The following is a 20,559-nucleotide window of genomic DNA, read 5'->3' on the forward strand; positions in this document are numbered from 1 at the left end:
CCAGCTGATTGGGCTTTAGTTAATTCCAGATATAGTCAAGTTGGCAACTTTGGGTTTCAAACTCATTTCTTACTAGTTTCCTCATAGTCCAGGATTCAACATGACTCTTGTGGAATGTCTCCTATAGTCTGTGACAATTTCCTGTCTGTTTTACATGACCTTGATTGTTCTGAGTACTAGCTGGGTGTTCTATAGAATGCATCTTACGTGCTTTGGTACTTTCCTCATGATTAAACTGGGTTTTAGAAAATATCAACACAGATATATTCCTTTTTCAGGGAGTACATGACAACAGTACCACTTGCAGAAGGTAGTGTTTGCTTAATTTCTCTGTAATGAAGTACTTTTGTCTTTCTATATTCTAAGAACCTTTGGAAATGAGTTGCTGAATTCAGCCCATACTCAGACTGGGGCACTGAAGTTTCATGTTATAAACAGAGCAAATTGATGAATATTATTAGGAATTCTCTAAGGAAGATTTGTGTGTGTGTGTGTGTGTGTGTGTGTGTGATGTTTATATTGTTATGTGTAGTTATTGTTCAACCCAAACAGTCTTCAGTTTGTGATGGTTAGACCTAGGATCGTCTCAACTTTGTCACAGCATAAAGCAAACCATTCACATCTTCTGGGCTTTCACTTTCTGTACACTTTCATTGTCTGTATTAATTTCACAAGATACTCAACACTTTATTTTAAAACAGGCTTTAAATTAAAGGGTTGCACCTAGTTGTGGCCTGGGTGTCCTGAGTACATATAGATTAGGCTGTGACATTCAGTAGGTTAGGTGTGTTAAGTGCATCTTTTAGAGTATTTTCAGCATATGGTAGGTTGTCAGTCTGTAATCCCATCATATGTATGTTATGGTATATGTATGGTATTTTGCTGCAGTGCTAATCTCTTTGTTTGTGCTCTCCAGTGATCTCTGAACTACCCTTTTCCAGTCTCTGACATAAATGTGAAGCTTTATTTGTTAAGTTGCACTCCTGGAAACTGTGCTCATCTTCAGGACTAAGCAGTAGGAGGATAGAGGGGGAGGGGCAGAATCTCTCACACACACACACACACACACACACACACACACACACTCACAAGTGAAGCTTTATTTGTTAAGTTGCACTCCTGGAAACTGTGCTCATCTTCAGGACTAAGCAGTAGGAGGATATAGGAGGGGGAGGGGCAGAATCTCACACACACACACACACACACACACACACACACTCACTGGGTTATCTCCGTATCCTCTTGGAACTGCAGCTCCTTTGACCAGAAAGCAAGCAAGGTTTCTATGCCTCTGAGTTTTAGGTTTAGGCTCATGATCCTCATTGCCACTGTGCCCATAGATGGCTGAGCTGAGAAAAGAGAAGAGAGGGTGTGTGTGTGTGTGTGTGTGTGTGCGCGCGTGCGTGCGTGCGTGCGTGTTGGGACATGAAACTTTTCTTTAGGCTGTATACACTTCAGACTGGATGATGGCAGAAGAAAACAAAATGATGGCCATTATAAAATGGAGCTTTGTATTCTGGTCCTCTTACAGCACCTGCCTCTTGCCATGTACTTTTCAGGGTTCCATGTAATCTACTGTAGGCATTTTAGCCAGATCTTAGAGCTACATTGAGTTGGTGGGACAGTTGGAGTGCTATAATTGCTATATTTTATCTACAACCAAACCTTGCTGAAAGGTTTTTCATCTCTTTCTTCTAGGAATTTAACAAGAATCTGAAGTTTTGATTCAAATATTTTTTGAATTGAAGCCAGAAATGTATTAGAATTTTGATTCTTTCATTTGATTAAGGTAAGATTATTTAATAAAATATAATTCTACCCTTATATATTTTCAAACATATTTAATGTTTTATTAACACATTTTTATTTCTGACTCTAACTAGAGATTTGTACCGAAAAAAAAATTTTATGGTTTCTCAAGGCTAGAGATATAACTGTTAATAGAGTGCTTGCTTAGCATGCACAAAACGCTGAGTTCTATCCCTTATGCCATTTACATCAGGTGTGGTGGGGGATACCTGAAATCTCCTTGCCAGGGAGACAGAGGCAGGAAAATCAGAAATTCAAGGTCAGCCTCAGTTATTTAGCAGGTTTGAGGTGTCATTGAGATTCTGTCAACAGAAAGTGGGCATTGGTGGTCCTTTACCATTTAAATGACTAGTGTTTCTTGTAACAACTATCAGATACAAAGGAAACATGATGGTATGATCACCAAAGTTATAATATATTGAAAAGAAATGTTTGGCTAGGACAGAAGTCATCAAATGGGCCCACAGCCTGGCCATTTGTTTTAGTAGTGTTTTATTGTAACATTGCTATATCTACTCATTGGTTACTGTCTGTGACTACCTTAGCACTTTAGTGCCAAGTTCATTACTTTGGATTTAAACATGTATCTAAGTGTTGTAATAGGAGTGGCGGGGCTGCGTCCCCAGCACCCCGGCTGCCTGCTAGCTTATGCCCCGAAATAACAACACACAAATTATATTCTTTTAAACACTGCTTGGCCCATTAGCTCTAGCCCTTACTGGCTAATTCTGATATCCCAATCAACCCATCTCTAATAAACTGTGTAGCACCGGTCTTACCGGGAAAGATTCAGCATGTCTGACCTGGCAGCTTGCTTCATCACATGCGTCTGCCCGGGGTAGGGGAGCATGGCGTCTCTGAGCTCACTTCCTCTTCCTCTCAGCATCCTGTTCTGTTTACTCCACCCACCTATGTTCTAACCTATCAGGGCAAGCAGTTTCTTTATTTAATTAACCAATGACCTTCCTCCATCATCTAAGTGTCTAAGTAACTGTACCAAGCTCAATATCTTGAAATGAAAGTCTTTATAAATACTACTTTTCTAGCTAGGTGTGATGGCACACACCCTTATTTCCTGCACTCAGGAGGCAGAAGCAGGCAGATCTCTGAGTTTGAGGCCAGTCTGCTCTACAGATTGAATTCCAAGACATCCAGGGCTACACAGTGAAACTCTTGTCTCAACAATATCAACAAAACCAAATGAATAAAAAATAAATTAAAAATAAAAAGAAATGCTAATTTTCTGGAATAATTGGTTTTTAAAAACCAGACTTAATGCCATGAGTAGTTGCATGCCTAATACTTATTTGTTTCTAAGTAATGGTTTTTGTTTTCAAAACAAAAAGTCTAGCCGGGCGGTGGTGGCGCACGCCTTTAATCCCAGCACTCGGGAGGCAGAGGCAGGCGGATCTCTGGGAGTTCGAGTCCAGCCTGGTCTACAAGAGCTAGTTCCAGGACAGGCTCCAAAACCACAGAGAAACCCTGTCTCGAAAAACCAGAAAAAAAAAAAGTCTATATAATACTGATTTTGTTCTTGCTCTTAAAAAGAGATTCATACTAATTATATTTGGTTTACCTAGTAAGTTTAAACGGAACTAGCAAGACTTTGAGAGAATGAGGATTGTTTTTAATCACTGCCCTAATAAGGTAAGTATCTCATTAGGATTTCTATTGCTCTTAAGAGACAGCATGACCATGGCAACTCTTATAAGGAAAACATTTAATTGGGGCTGGCTTACAGTCAGAGGTTTAGTCCAGTATCATGGCAGGAAGCAGACTGGCGTACAGGCAGACATGGTGATGGAGAGGTAGCTGAGAGTTCTATACCCAAATAGGCAGGCAACAGGATGAGAAACTGAGACATACTGACCAGGCTTGAGCAAATGAGACGTCAACGCTCACCCCCAATGACACACTTCATTCGCAGCTCCACATTCACTTCAACAAGGCCACATCTCCTAATAGTGCCACTCCCTGTGGGCCTTTTTTATTCAGACTTCCACAGTAATTTATAGCATATGAAGTTTTAAATGAAAATAATCCTAATATAAAAGTACATTAGTGAGCCAGCTTTGGTAGTGTATTGTAGGTTACTTGAGAGACTAAGGCAGAAGGATTGAGAGTTCAAGGCTAGCCTGGGCTATATAACAAAACCATCTAGTGGTTAAAATAGGAATTACATTTCCCTCTAAAGTATGAAGTCAACCACTTAACCTGGTTGGCCCTATCTCAGCGAGTTCCGTATTGGTGGATTTGACCAATATCAGCTCAAAGATGTTTGCAAGAAAAATTATGTAAACTTCATTTCCTGTGGTAATTTCCTAAACAGTACAGTATAACAACTACTGACAGAGCATTCGTATTGGAACAGGTGGAGTGTGAGTAATCTGGAGGTGATTCACAGTCTGTGGAGGATTATTATGGAGTAATCTGGAGGTGATTCACAGTCTGTAGAAGGTTTATATGCATAATCTGGAGGTGATTCACTCTGTGGAGATTTATGGAGTAATCTGGAGGCGATTTACAGTTTATGGGAGGTTTATGGAGTTCCATGAAAGTACTGATCTAGTTATAAAAGGAGACTGAGCACACAGATTTTGCTGTTCCTGGGAGCTAGATCTAATATAATCTGATTCCTAAAGTTATGAATGTTTAGAAACATTTGAGGAAGAAATTAAAAATGGATTTGAGAAAGTCTGTAAGATGTGTGTTTTGTTTTCCAACAATCTCTAAAGGGGTAAAAGAAAAATAGACTTTAAAATCCAGCATGTAGCCAGGTGGTGGTGGCACTCACGCCTTTAATCCTTTTGAGTTCAAGGCCAACCTGGTCTACAGAGCAAGTTCCAGGACAGACTACAAAAGCTACAGAGAAACTCTGTCTTGAAAAAAAAAAATCTAGCATGTGCTGGGCGATGGCAGCACACGCCTTTCATCCAGCACTCAGGAGGCAAGGCAGGCAGATCTCAGTGAGTTCACGGATAGCCTGGTCTATAAAGTGAGTTCCAGGACAGGCTCTAAAGCTACACAGAGAAACCCTGTGTCGAAAAACAAAACAACAAACAAACAAACAAAAAAAACCCCTAGCATGTAAATTAGAATTCCCAACCTGTATTAAAGAAATACCTGTTTTAGACACTAAAATATGAAGGGGAAAAAATAAGGATTTGGAAGAAACTCATTCTGGGTAATTTAACTTTTTATAATTTTCAACTTGTAAAATAATTCACTGGGTTTGGGGCTGGAGAGATGGCTCAGAGGTTGAGAGCACTGACTGCTCTTCCAGAGGTCCTGAGTTCCATTCCCAGCAACCGCATGGTGGTTCACAAACATCTGTAATGAAATTTGGTGCCCTCTTCTGGCATGCAGGCATACATGCAGACAGAACACTGTATACATAATAAATAAATAAATAAATCTTAACAAAAAATTTAATTCACTGGGTTTGAAACAGTTTTCTATATGTGACATCTGTAGTAATGCTAAATTTTAAGATTAATTAATCTACTTTATCTTAGAATGTTTTAAAAGAATATTAAGTCATTGGATTCTTCCTTTTATTATTTTGGGGTTTTTATTTACCAAATGTAAATTAACATTTATCAAGTTTTAAGGAAAAGGTCTATGTTAGTTCATGGCTTTCATACCCCATGAAAGTTTCTCATATAATTTTGCCATACTTGAAATATTTTGTTTATTGAGTTGAGGTCAATATGCTAGAAACAGTTAGCTAATCCTTGATATAGATGAATTTATATTAAATATACTATACATGTCATCAGTAAAACAAAAATGTTAAGAACTAAACTGACAATTCTACATAAAGCCATTAATCTTAAAATTTAGCATTACTACAGAATAAAATATAGTTAATATAAAGATGGTTTAATCACTGTACAAATAGTTTATTGATCTACCATAAAATGAGTTTATTGACAAAACAGTTTTCTTATAAACAAATCATGCATCAGAAAATACATGTCCGTATTACTATTAGCTGAAATTCAGAAAATCAACACATGCTCAGTAACTCTGTGATAGTCCAGTGAAACTCTTACAGAAATGACACTTAGTATAATATTTACAAAAACAATTATATAACTACAGATGCTTTAAATTTCCAAATTTCTTTCTTTAAAAGTTTTAAATTTATTTTCTAAGAACAAAGCAAACACAGATATCACATACAAATCCATCATAAACCAAATATATCCTTCCAGGCTAGATGTCACATATACCAAATACTTATAGCAGGATGTCCTTCCTTTTGTTTAAAAAGAAGAAAGCTATAAAATAGATCAAATTGAGGGCATTATATTAAATGAAATAAGTTATACAGAGAAAACAAAATCTTAGAAAATCTTAGAACCAGATGTGGTGGTGCATACCTTTAATCTCTGCTGGCTGATCTCTGAGTTTGAGACCAGCCTGGTCTACAGAGCAAGTTCCAGGATAGCCAAGCTTAGGCAATGAAAGAAACCATGGAAAACAGAAAGCTGGTGAAGATGTAATTGAACAAAAGAGTAATATTCCAGTAAACCACAGAACTTGGCAGCTTCTGCTATGTGGTTTTGGCTTTAGAGTCAAGGATACAAGAAAGGCTTTATGGAACCTTCTTCTGTGACTAAGGAACCCAATAAGGCCAGGCATATGTCAGGGGTTCCTGAATGGAAGTCTAGAGCAGCCATTGCATGAAGCTGTGAAGTTGAAACCTGGATTGCCTTGGAGACCCTAAGATGTTAAAGAGATGCCAGAGCCATGGGATGCCTGCTGAGAAGAGCTGCTAACAGGGAGTGGAACCAGCCCAAGAGAAAGAAGTGTGTTGCAGTCAACAAAGCTGAAAGGAGTTGGAGATCTGAAGAGTGTTTTGACATCTGACTTGGAGACACAGAGTTTGGAGTTTGCCCAGATGGTTTTTGGATTTCCTTTGGTCCAATATTTCCTCAGTATGCTCCCTCCCCTACATTTTGGGATGGTATTGTATATTCTATGTCATTATATGTTAGAAGTATGTGATCTGCCTTTTTATTTTGATTTTCAGAGATTATAATTAAGAGATTGCTTGAATCTCAGAAGAGACTTTGAACTTTAGACTTTTAAGTAAGTTTGAGACTGTTACAGACTGGGGAATTTTAAAGTTGGACTGAATACATTTTTGCATTGTGAGATGGGTACAAGGTTTGGAGGCCAGGGAGTGGAATGTGGTGGTTTGAAAGAAAATGCCCCCAAAGAGAGTGATACTACGAGGAAGTGTGACTTTGTTAGAGTAGATGTGGCCTTGTTGGAGGAAATGTGTCACTGGGGAGGGGGGGCTTTGAGGTCTCATATGCTTAAGCCATGCCCTGTGTTCCAGTTCACTTCCTGTTGCCTTCAGCACCATGTCTGCCTGCATGCTGTCGTAATCCCAGCTGGCATGCTTTCCACCATAGTGATAATGGACTAAACCTCTGAAACCGTAAGACTCTATCAACTAAATGTTTTTCCTCTGTCAGAGTTGCCATGGTCAAAGCAACTCAGTATGAGAAGTAGGGTTCCAAAAACCAATAAAAGAGTCAGAGACAGCCTCTATTCCCACTGTTGGGAGCCCCACGAGAGGACCAAGCTGCACAACTGTCACATATATGCAGAGGGCCTAAGTCAGTCCCATGTAGGCTCCCTGGTTGTCAGCTCAGTCTCTGTGAGCCCCTATGAGCCCATTGGGAAGTGCTTACTATGTTTTGTTGATATTTATGGGAGACCTTTCCTAAACAAATGGAGGAGGAGTAGATTGGGGTGTGAGAAATGGGGGATGGGGGAATGAGAGGAGAGGAAAGAAAGGAAATTGGATGTAAAATAAATAAATTTATTTTGAAAAAAAAGTTTCAGTGGTCATGGTGTCTCTTCACATTTTCTTCACAGCAATAGAAACCCTAACTAAGACTATGCTCAATATGCAACATTAATGGCTATATTTCCAATGTGAGAACCTTAAGAGGTCATTTATTGTCAGTGTCAGAACTCTCTTGTAATGAATTTGGGACCTTATTTTTTTTATTATTAAAATTTTTTATTAAAAATTTCCGCCTCCTCCCCACTTCCCTTTTCCCTCCCCCTCCCCCACTCCCCACGCCCTGCTCCCCTCCCCTTCCCTCTCCAGTCCAAAGAGCATCAGGGTTCCCTGCCCTGTGGGCAGTCCAAGTTCCTCCCCTCTCCATCCAGGTCTAGGAAGGTGGGCATCCAAACAGGCTAGGCTCCCACAAAACCAATTGGGACCTTATTTTTAAAAAGCTAGATATATGCTTTGCCCTTCCACCACAAAAGGGCACTGTGTTCGAGGCTGGTTAAAATGGTCAGATTCAACAAAAGTAAAGCAGTAGTTGGCAGGGGCTATGTTGCAGGGAGAAAAAGGAAGTTTAAGTGTCTTATAAGTGTAAAGTCTCAGTTATTCGGGAATAAAAGGCTTAATGCTTTTACATAATGCTTATACATAATGAATACTATGCTGTATACTTAAGAGGGTAAAACACAGTGAAGACATATTCATTCATGTTTACTATGACTAGTACCTGCTTTTTAAAAATGCAATATATCATTATTTCACTGAAGTTAAACATACGAGATAAGTGTATTCATAGCTAATTTGGGAAAATATACTACTTTTCACATCTCTAAGACAGAAAAATATGATCCTTAACTATGATACAAACCAACAAGTAAAAAGAGAGAGGCAACATGTGATGGAATTATCAGATACAGATATTAAGGCAGCTATTACATATGTACTCCTTATGTTCTGGAGAACAGAGGAAAACACAAACATGCCAAGGAGAATGGAAGCTGCTTACAAAAGAGACCCAAATAGAACTGTAGAAGAACAATATCTGCAATGGAATCAGCAGCGTGTTACATATTTCAGGGGAAAAAAAGTTAAAACCTGAAGACGTGGCAGTGCATGTATCCAGATGGACTACCAAGAGTACTGGCTGCCCAGGCTTGGTGTCTGGAATCCATGTGGTAGAAGGAGAGAACTGCAGCTGTCCTCTGACCTCTGCATGTGTGTCGTCATGGCAATATGTATCAGCAACACATACACTCTAAATAAATGTTAATTAAGTTTTTTTAAATGAAACACCAAGAGAAATATTCAAAGAAAGAAAAGAACACAACATCACTCTACAAAATGTTACCCAACAAATTAAGAAAGGATAGCAAATTATAGATAGAGATAGACAGAAAAAATAGTTCAAATAATGGCCAAATATTACCATGTTTGATGGAAGAATTTGGGTAGTGAATAACATCACCTTTTGAATTGTCCATATATAACCGGAAAAGTAAATTTTTGAAAATAAATTGGGGTAGAAAAAGGAGGGGTAGAAAATGAGTGTCCCTAGCCAGGCAGTGGTAGCACACACCTTTAATCCCAGAACTCAGGAGGCAAAGGCAGGGGATCTCTGTGAGTTCAAGGCCAGCTTGGTCTACAAGAGCTAGTTCTAGGACAGACTCCAAAGTTACAGAGAAACCCTGTCTCAAAGAAAAAGAAAAAAGAAAGAACTGGGTATTTTGTCTTCACATTCAATATGCACTGTTAGCTGTTAGATTTCTTTTAAAATTTTATCTTTGTAGAGATAAAAATTTTGTCTTCAAGAAAGAAGTGCAGCCTCTATTATGACTGTTTATCACAGACAACATAACCCATGTTACTCTTGGACTCTATGAAAGCTTTAGCTGCATTGCAGTTGGTGATTTCTGAATATCTCCTAGCCTTTGAAATCTAAAATTTACCAAATGTGAGTAATAATTTGCTTTTCAATGCTGGGAGTTGGACCCAGGGCCTCAAGGCATTCTAGGCAAGAACTCTGCCACTTAACTACATTCCAAGTCTGAGTAATAATTAAACTTCTGTCTTGAAGGAACTTTCTTATTTTTTTTTAAGCATGAAGCAATATGTAGGCTGTATGGTAGAACTTATGGTAGGGGGAGAATATATTTAAGTCTGTGTGAGTTATTTGTGATGGGTAGACAAAGCAAGGAAGTGGTCAAAGGTGTAGTTGGGAGAAAACAAGATACACTTTTGTCTTTGTCTGCTACTTAGGTTCAACTTTCAACCCTAAATAACTACGTTGATTATTGTGTAAACTGCTTACATAAGTATCAGTGAAATATGGTTTTAACTTTTAGATTATGTGTTGTATATAGGAAATATATTTCTGTACATTGAGGAATAATTATTACATAAAATTTGACATCTACTCCAGCTGTATTAGCTAAACAGAATCTCTGTGTTGTAGTTTGCTTTTACTTTAAATTTTAAAGCTGACAAAATACATCATTCAGCATGTGGTGAAACCTTCAGTAGGGAGCAGAGGAAAATCCTATCATGCTGCAGTAATCCAGTCCAATCACCTTCCTGTTTGTTTGGAAAATTGTTCATCTGGGAGAGCTTAGCTTAAATCTTACTTAATTCACATTTATGGCTGATAAAATTTATGTTCCTGACCAATATATCATTCTGTGCAAAGGCAAGATTATATTTTTTTTCTCTTGATTGCTGTTCTTACCAACTTTTCTGAGATAATAAAAATTACAGAAACTTTTTAAAAAGTGTTCTTTTCAGGGAATATATACTTTGATTTTTCAGGTTGCTTATTTGGGAAAATGTCAATAGATATTTGTAAAATATCAGATGTTTGTAAAATATTTTTTTAAATGAACTGGTAGATAGGTGAAGATCATTTATTTTGCTGGCCTTAAAAGGTATAACTTGCCAAGCATTTCACTCTTTCTGCTTGCTTACTATGAGTGTATGCTATCTGGTAAGCACTAAATAGATGTGTTCATTTTATCTTGTAACTATATTTATAATCATAAATATTTGATTATAGATGAGAAAATTTTAGAAAGGTTATTTAATTTATATAACATTGTCTATCTTGGGGCTGAAAAGATAGCTCAGTCGTAGGAGGACTTTTCTTTTGTGCTTGCAAGCTGCCAAATAACTGACATGGAGACTTAATATCTATTACAAATGCTCAGCCAATGGCTCAGGCTTCTTACTAACTAGCCCTTACAACTTAAATCAACCCATATTTCTTATCTTAGTTCTACCATGTGGCTCATGGCTTGTTACCTCATTTTGTACACACACCCTGCTTCCTCAGTATCTGGCTGGTGACTCCTCTGACTCTGCCCTTCTTTATCCCAGCATTCTTAGTTTGGTTGTCCTACCTGTACTTCCTTCCCGGCTACTGGCCTGACAGATTTTTATTAAACCAGTTCAACTGACAAATCTTAACAGTGTACAAAATGATTCTTTCACAACACTTGGTAGTTAAGAGAACTGTCTGTTCTTGCAGAGGACCTGGGTTTGTTTCCCAGCACCCACATGACGGCTCACAGCTGTTGTAATTCCAATTCTAGGGGATTCTTACTTTTTTGACTTCCACAGGCACCAAGCACCTGGTTATGCACAGACTTAATATAAATAATTCTAAAAAGAAAATTGCTTTTTAAAAGATTGCCTCTCTTAGCAAGACTCAAGTGTAAGTCTGTCAAACCCTAAAGCTTGGATATTTCTCAAAATCTACAATCTACCTTTCTTCATCTAACCTGGTTTAACTTCTATTTTCATTTTCTTAGTAGTTTTAAAAATCATGTGCATGCTTGTGTATACACCAGATGTAGTGATACATGCCTGAATCAAACAGTTACGTGGCTGAGGCAAGAGCACTGGGAGTTCAGGGCCATCCTGGACCACATAATGAGACCATTTCACAAACAAATAGGTAGCTGGTGTGCATTTATACAAGACTAATTTTATCTGTTGCTTAAAAAGCGAGATTTTTTTTTTTTGAGGTACTTGCATGTGAACTCAGGGCCTCATGCATGCTAGGCAAGTGCTCTACTACCGAAATATATCCTATACTCTCTTTTATTTATTATTTTGTGAAGGTCTTACTAAGTTGGCTCTCAACCAAGTCTGGCTTGAATTATAATTTGTGTATATTAAAATGTACCCCCTTTAAAGTGTACAGTTTGGTGAGTTTTGTCATTTACCACAACAATCAAAATCTAGAATATTTTATTGCCCGAGATGATTCTTTGTGTTCTTTTGTGTCATTGTCCTTGATAGATATCTCTTGTAACCACTACCAGAAATGAATTCCATAGGTACATACATGATCTTATTTAGTCCTAGACACTTTTGGGGTGCCAGTGAGAAAGCTAGTACAAAAAGTGATTGGCAGCAATAGCAAAGCCTGGGTGAGTCAGCACTTGACTCCATTTCTGTGTTCTTATCCGGAAAGTGGAGCCACCCACTGGTGATCATTGATAAGGACTTGAAATTGCTGGTTTCTCCCTCTTCCCTTTTCTAAGATTCTCCCTTGTTGCCTGTTGAATATTTATTATTAAGAGAAATTTACAATGTGATATTTAAAACTTTTTTTTATATTGCATAAGATTAGGCCAGGTCAGAAGGCTGGTACCACGGTTCCCGGGTAGCATTGTTGGGACCTTTAAGAAATGAGACCTTATAGGAGGTTCCTAGATCCTTTGAGTTTACCCTCCAAAGGGCCTGTGGAACCTCAGTCTCTTCTCTCTCTATGTTGTGCTGTGAACACTAGCAGACACATGGTCCTGTGATGATGTATTATGCTCACCTAAGACCCTAACAAAAGAGACTGCCTAATAGTGGACCAGAATCTCAAGGACAATGAACGGAATAAACCTTTACTTTGAAAGTAGCTTGTCTCAAGTGCTTAGTTGTAGTAAACCCAAAGCTGACAATGTTGCTTGATGTCTTATTTATCATAAATATTAGAAAAGTATTAAGTATAGGAATTGTCTAACAATAGGTTGTTTTGCATGATTCCCATTATATTCTGTCTACTTTTTCTAGACGATGTTTGATGTCAGCTTTGTCTACAAAGTGAGTTCTCAAACAGCCAGGGCTACACTGAGAAACCCTGTCTGCGGGGGAGGGGGTTGTTAAAAATTACTGTAAGTCAGCTTCCTGATGAGCCTTCCTTGTGTCATTCCTGTCTCACAGAATGTCACCAAACTTGAGAAAAAAAAAATGTTCATCAGCTTCTTGTAGAACATTCTGGGAAAGCTCTCACTCATGCTGTGAAACCCCCTGTTCAGGAAACACACTGTGAAAACACAGCATTAGGCCCTTCTTCTTGGCTTCCTAATTAATAATAAATAGCTGCAACTCCTTTCTGAGCTGATTTATTTTCGTAGCTTATGTTTAGTTTAACACAATTGCTTAGAAGCAAGCAGAGAGCCCTTTTCCTTATGTGCTATACAATACTTCAAAGAAGTTTTTAGCTCCATTGCAACCATGCTTTTCTGGATACAGAGTAGCCCTTTGCTCCTAGTTCCCTATGCTGCCACTGAAGAATGTTAAGCTGAAAAAAAAACCTTAGAGACTCTTGAAGAGCAGATCTACCTTTCAGAAGCTGGTACATGGTGCTGCTCATTGTCTCTGCAGAAGCCATGAGCAAGTTATTCTGCTCTTACCTGGCTGACAGAAATATATAATGGTTTGGAACCAGATAATATGATACTGTGACCTGGTGGAAAGAACTTAACCCTTTAAAGTCAGTATAAATTTTACTGTGTGTGTATATATATATATATATATATATATATAGCATATATATATACATATATATATATACGGGGAGTTAATTTTTCTTCTGTAACCTTCCCTCTCTTCAAAAATTACCAACTTTTCTGATTTGTTGAGGATTTTTAACCCAAACATGATGATAGACAGGGATAACAGGGTTGTTATTGTATGTGGAGTGCTGCTTGCTGGTGGTACTCAGCAGCAGCTTGGGATGAGGAGATGAGATTGCTGTGCAGTGACCGTCTAGTAAAGTAGACTGAAAGGGTGCATGACTACTCACAGTGTGCCTAGAGCAGGCATTCTGGGTTTCTGGATAAGAGATATTTCAGCTTATTACTTATGGCTGACAGTGACTACTGTAGCGGGCATCCATAGCAGCAAAATATACAAGTAAAATTTGCTCTGCACCTTCAGTCTATAGAGTACCAACAGATTTATAACAATCTCAGAAAGGTTTAGCAATTATAGTTTAATTGTACAGTCTTTAAGGAATAAGGCTCTCTGCTTGCTTCTAAAGCAGTGTGTCAATCTAAACATATGATATGTAAAATTAAAATTATTAATTAAATTTATCGCACTGTGTGACTGATGTGAATTCAGTGTAACTGAGATGTGTGAAAAGAGCTGTATGAGGAGAACGTGGTTAATTTGTGCATTGGAAGGACTTTCTGGTGAGAGGCTGTGGTAGTCCATTGGCTTGCTCTCCATATCCATGTTCTGCTTCTCATTCATTGAACCCTGGTTTCTTCTTCTTCTTTTTTTTAAATAGCACATTGCTGTCTGGGATAAAAGGTATTTCTCAGACTTCCTTTCAGCTTGAGGTGGCTATGTTGCTGAAGTTTAGCTAATGAGATGTCAGAAGTGTTATGTGAAACTGAAGGGAAGTCTCATTAAAGGGAACTGATTCCACACAGAGATGCACTCTTTTGCCCTTGGGCCTTTCTGCTGCTTCCTGGAGTGCGATGCAGACACAAAGCTGAGATTTCTGTAGCTTTCTTGGGTCATAGGTTGATAGAAAAAGATTAAAAGTGCTATGTCCTTGATGAGCATGTAGCTACGTTCAAACCTTCAGACTGCCTGCTTTTGGGTTTCTTTTATGTGAGTAAAAAGTAACAATGGCTGGAACATATGGTGTCTATTTCTAACAGCATAACCCAGTCCTCAGAGCCAGCAGTGTTGCTGGCACAGGTATCTGATTCCCTCCAACTCCACCTCTAGGAACCATTGAAATGAAACCAGCACTAGAAGCCCAGGGCAGTACTCTATGCCTGAAATACTGAAACATCAAGATGTTTCAACTGAACACTAGATATTCACACTGAAAGCAACCAGAACTTGAAAACAATGACTGTTTCAGGTCTTAGGAGAAAGTGTACATGATGAACCTAAAATGTCTTGTTGTAAAAAATGCCAGGGACACAATCAAAACCTATTGAGGTTTGTATGAAAGAAAGGAGTCAATTTGAAGAGATTGGCTCTGGCTAAAGTTAGAATAGCATAAGCATTAAACACCAGTAACTACAATAAATTGAAATTCATCAAATATGGTAAAACTCTGAGCTTATGTGTTATTATTTTTAAAGGTTCTTAGTTCAATTTTAGATGTTATTAAGGGACCAATTCATTATTTTGACAATTGTTAAATAAAAAATTCAGTAATAACTTTCTTGTACTTTCAGGCTAAGTAAGTAGTTGGTAAGGGCAGGGTTTTTTCTGAAGTGTTCCAACTAATACAAAAGGACTGATGAGGTGTTAGAATGACTGTTAGGCTGGCAGCACCTGAACACATGGGTTTAATTTTAGTGTCACAGAGATAGGTTCACATTGTATGCATCCTGGATAAATTTCACACCACTATCATGAAGTATTTCTGTTGAACAAAAAACAAATCCTACTTTATCAAGCCTCTAGATCTGTCTAGCTCCTGATTTATAGGAAATACTGGAGACAAGATTCTGCAACCATTCCAAAAACAAAAAACAGTATCAGGCAAAACATAGACTTTTGATGGATTTATATTGTTGACAGCTTTGTGCATGTATATAATACATTCTGATTACTCTCCCCATCCTTGCCTTATCATCTCCTCATCCCTATCAGCCCCCTCCCAGATTTACAATGCTTTGTTTTATGACCCATTTAGTTAAATCAAGGCAGTCTGTGATTATTAGATTGGAACTATCTCTTGGCACTTGGTGAAGGTAGAATTACCCTCTTCATGAATCTATCAGTAGCAAATAGTTGAGGAGTAGAGACCCTGGAGTTCCTCCTTCATCTATGCCAAGGCTTTTTAGCCTTCCCAATACTGTAACCCTTTGATACATTTCCTCATGTTTTGATGACCCCCAACCATAAAACTATTTTGTTGCTACTTCATAACTAATTTTGCTACTGTTATAAATCATAATTTAAATATCTGATGTGCAGGATGTCTGCTATGAGACTCCTGTGGGTTGAGAATAATCTGATGCCTTATTACTAGTAGGTCCATTCTTGTGCAAACCCAGTGCAGGCATCTGTATCTGTTGTGAGTTCATGGTTGCAATGGTTATGTCTTGTCTAGAAAATAACAGTCATAGCTCTTCTTCCTGTCTCTGGCTTACATTCTTTACACTCCTCTTCCACCGTGCTTTCTGAATCGTAAAGGTATTCAAGAAGGAATGAGCACTCACCTATACTTACCGTGCCATATCCAGCCATGAATCTGCATTCACCAACATTCCGTGGAAAGAATCTTCTCTGACTAAGGCCAAGAGTAGCAGTCGCCTATGGGTATACACATCAGTGTTTAGAATTGACACAGTGTCAGTTTAGCTGGTTAACAATATTCAATTTACCTATGAGAGCCTGTGATCTCTTCCACCATGGGTTTTTAACCAGGTGTACAAATACCAGAGATGGATTCCTTCCTGTGGGATAGGTCTCAAATCTAATAGGGAGCAGTTGGTTACTTCCCTAACAGTACATCTTGCTTGGCAGATTAGTCTTATAGGTCTTAGGATTCACAGCTAGATACGTTGTAAGTGTCTTTTCTTCCCCTGGCAGCCTACATAGCACCTCCTGAGATTATGAAAGCTAGCTGGCAGGAAGGAAGCTTCCAGCTCAGTTTTTTCCATATCAACAAAATATACTCTATATAAGAGTTTATTTCACAGAAATTTTGGAAAGCATTTCTTATGCTTGCAGGTTTGAAAAATTGTGGAGATCATGAATGTTGAAAATGAATTCACAAGGCAGTAAGGCTGGAATGAAAAGAAGAATACTAGCTAATAGAAAGACATAAATTCAGAGGGTATAGATAAAATAAGGACAACAGGATGGAAACTAAAAAAAGCATTAAAATAAGCAATAGTGTAGAAATTGAATTATGCAGTAGCCAAATTAAACTGCACCAGAATAGAGAATACATTAGAAAATTGAATTCATGATATGGAATACAAATTTGAAATTCCCAAAATGCAAACGAAAAGAGAAATGTAAAAGATTTGAAAAAAGTAAAGAATAAAGAGATCTAAAACATAGAATTTCTATTCTAGAAGAGACTAGAGCAAGTTGAATAGAGATCTATTTATTATTAAACACTATAAGGAAAAAGATGACTAAATGCTTAACTGGTTACTTGAGTATGTTTTCATCTATTTCTTCTACTCATTACCTAGGAATGATAAGAAATCTAATTGCTTGATATGGGGTTTTTTGTTTGTATGTTTGTTTTGGTTTTGGTTTTTCGAGACAGGCTTTATCTGTGTAGCTCTAGCTATTCTGGAACTCATTTTGTAGTTCAGACTGGCCTCTCACTTTCAGAATTCTGCCTGCCTCTGCCTCCCAAATGCCGGGATTGAAGACATGAGCCGCCACCACCTGGCTTTTTCTTTCTCTCTCTCTTTCTTTGATAAGTTAATAAGAAAACAAGTCATAGCAGACATACCATCTTACACTACCTACAATTATCATTTCGTGAAAGATTACATAATGCTGATTTCCTGGTGTTTCTCTTCTACATTACTAACTGGTTTTCTAAGAAATGGAATACTTGTTGACTGGGGGTTCAGTTCATTCTGAAGTATAGTTCTCAAAGTTAGTTACTGGTTTTCACCATTTTAGAAGGTAGCCTGTTTGGTTTGGTTTGGTTTGGTTTGGTTTGGTTTGGTTTGGTTTGGTTTGGTTTGGTTTGGGTTTTTTGGTCTGCCTTTCTCCTTTTTGAGTAGTGTTGATACTTGTGAGTTATTACTGACTCCAGGTGTTTTAATTAACCAGATGTAAATTCTCACACTTTTTTTTGTTTGGTTTTTGTTTTTTGAGATGTATATCCTTGGCTATTCTATCCTAGAACTAGCTCTGTAGACCAGGCTGGCTTGAACTCACAGAGGTGCATCTGCCTCTGCCTGGGATTAAAGGTATATACTACCACCACTGGCAAAAATTCTCACAGATTTTAACAAATAGGAAAGAGGAACTTTCCAACTGACTACTATGTCTTTTAGCTGCACAGCACAGTATTTTTTAAATTGTGGAACTGTTTAAACATGTAAGTATATAACTTAGTATACAATGTGTCTGTTGTTCAGATTTAACAGTTACCAATATTTTTTCCAATGTTGAGCTAATACCTTCTTGACATTTTTCTCATCATGACCTTGCTGTGTAACCCAAGCTAGTCTCAAACTCAAAAAAAAAATTTTTTTTTGGCCTCCAGAGAGCTGGGATTTTGGGCATGGGTTATGCTTCCATTGATTTTGAAAGTTTATTTGTTGTCTGTCATGATTCCGCACCTAAAATCATCCATTTCTCTACGAAGTCACAATTCCTTTTTAGTAAGAAATGTTATCAGATATAAATCTTGGCATTAAGGTTATTAAAAATGTGCTAAAATGTAGGTTTTTTTCATCATGTACCTTGTCATAAAGGTAGTATTGTTCCATAAACAGTTACTCATATTTGGGTAGAGGAGGAAAGACACTCCTCAGATATAACAAAGAGCTTTATATTTCTGTGTTTAAATTTTGTTATTATTGTGTGTGCCATGATGTTGGTGTTGGAGTGTAATACTGGAGATCAAAAGACAACTGTGGAGTCAGTTCTCACCTTCCATCATTGCATGAGTGTCAGGTTCTCCAGCAGATAGGGCTGAGGCAGGACAGGTCCCACTGGTCTCTCCCTGGGGCTTAGCGGGTTGGTGAGTGTATACACAGACACACAGACACAGACACACACACACACACACACACGGCCACTGGGGAGAAGCACATGAGTTGGGAGTCTGTTGAAGCAGGATCTCGTTTTATTGCATCAGACAGGAACTTATATAGGGCTGAGATGGGATGAAGTGGAGTAAGGAATAGAGGCCAATAATATCCTACCAGTTAGCGGTGGCTGGGCAGAAGCGGGTTTAGGTCCGGCTGCGCTGAGTTACTCATATGCGGAAGTTATGACCAGAGACAGGTCACCAAACTCCATCCAGGTCTAGGAAGATGAACATCCACATTGAGCAGCTCATAACCACCAGCTGTAGTTACAGGAGTCCAGCACCCTCTTGTGGTCTCTGAGAGTACCTGCACACATGTGGTGCACAAACATACATAAAATAAATACATCTTTAAAGTACATAAAATTCATGTTCAGGTTTGGTATATATACAAAATGTTAATGAATTTTGTGGTTAGATTTGAGTCCCATTTCCCAGATACTACATGCATGCAGAAATCCAAAGACCAGAAAAGATCCAAACCCTCTAGTTTCAAGCACTTTAGATATTAAACTTATATTCCCAGCTTCTAAATTCTGTGTATATTTTCAAATACACATAGATCTTTACTTCTTTTCCTTTTCAATGTTCCACTGAAATAAAACGCCTAAAAACAGGAAGTGAAAAGACTTGAGTGATAAGGAGAACTGTCAAAGGATGACAGTTGAACATACCTACCTGCACCTTCTGCTCACCTCTCCACTTGTCCCTGCACTTTGACTGCAGATTACTGGCATTACTCCTAGGTGAAACAACAGGCAGATTTTCTATACAGAAATTGGAAATGGCCAGGCTTCCAAAACCATCTTTGTTCTGATAGTTAGATTGCCTGCTGCCTTCCTGCTCTCACCTACAGGATACTGCTAGTAGCACCTGCCTGGCCCACACATAGCTCTTTCTCTTTGGTCCCCTCTGACTTGGAGTTAGTCTACCCAAAAAGCAGACCATCTTTTCAATAATGGAAAGAATCTAATGAGGTCACCAGGCATGTGATGAAAACTTAATGACAGGAAAAAGAGACAGATAACTGGGGGAAATGCCAATAGAAAAAAACAGAAGTAATCCCAGAGAATTTTATTTTTAAAATGTAACTCTATAGCATGTAGAGAGCCACAAAGACAGCACTTCCATTAAGCCACAGGAGGATACACTGCCAGATTGAAAGGGCACATCTGATAGAGAAATAATCAACCAGCATGTCGTCCTTTCAAAACTGTAGAATTTGTGAGAGGACCAAAAGTTCCTTAATGAAGTCATTTCCATGGTGGCAGGTATCAGACTGTGTTTAAACCTTACCCGTAACTATATTAAGACAGTGTAGTACTGCCCTGAGACTTTGAAGTGAGTCTGAACACAAGCTGCATCTTGCCAAACTGTTAAGAGTGGGAGTAGAAGGTCTGAAGAGACGGCTCAGTGATTATGAGCTCTTTCAGAGCACAATTCCCAGCACCCATATTGGGTGGCTCACAACCAGCTGTAACTCCAGCTGCAGGGAACCAGACAATTCTGGCTTCTGTGGGTGCCCACACTCATGAGCACATAACCACATAAAGACATATACAATTACTCATAATTAAAAACAAACCTTAAATCAAAAAGGGGGTGTTGATCTTAGGCATTTGGTGGCTTAAAGTTTATCTTATAATTGGAAGAAATGAGTGGGTTATATGTTCACTTAACTTCCTTAACTGAAATTCATCATTTAATTTTTCACAAAATATTTTCATTTGGGCATTTGCTCCTCTGATCCTGCCTAAGTAGGTATAGTATGAGGGAACTGAGAAGAGATTACAAACATAATAAATAATTGTTAAAACAGAAATATGCTTCATATCCTTTCTCTGAGTAATCACAAGTGTTCCATACATCACACATAGAGCACATAATTTCTTTT

The 20,559-nt window shown here is 38.2% G+C and overlaps 1 protein-coding gene across 2 annotated transcripts in view; it reads left to right on the plus strand.

The window, feature by feature from the left end:
* Glce (glucuronic acid epimerase) overlaps nucleotides 1-20,559 on the plus strand; it is a 65,395-nt gene that overhangs the window by 29,789 nt on the left and 15,047 nt on the right. The window contains exon 2 of one of the 2 annotated variants that reach the window (XM_005347803.3): nucleotides 1,699-1,789. The exons of the other annotated variant lie outside the window; for it this stretch is intronic. The gene's annotated coding sequence lies outside the window, so the exon portion shown is untranslated. The remainder of the gene's footprint in view (nucleotides 1-1,698; nucleotides 1,790-20,559) is intronic. 2 annotated transcript variants of the gene reach the window in all.

The sequence above is a fragment of the Microtus ochrogaster genome, chromosome 5 (genome assembly GCF_000317375.1).
Source record: "Microtus ochrogaster isolate Prairie Vole_2 chromosome 5, MicOch1.0, whole genome shotgun sequence".
Classification (NCBI taxonomy): Eukaryota; Metazoa; Chordata; class Mammalia; order Rodentia; family Cricetidae; genus Microtus; species Microtus ochrogaster.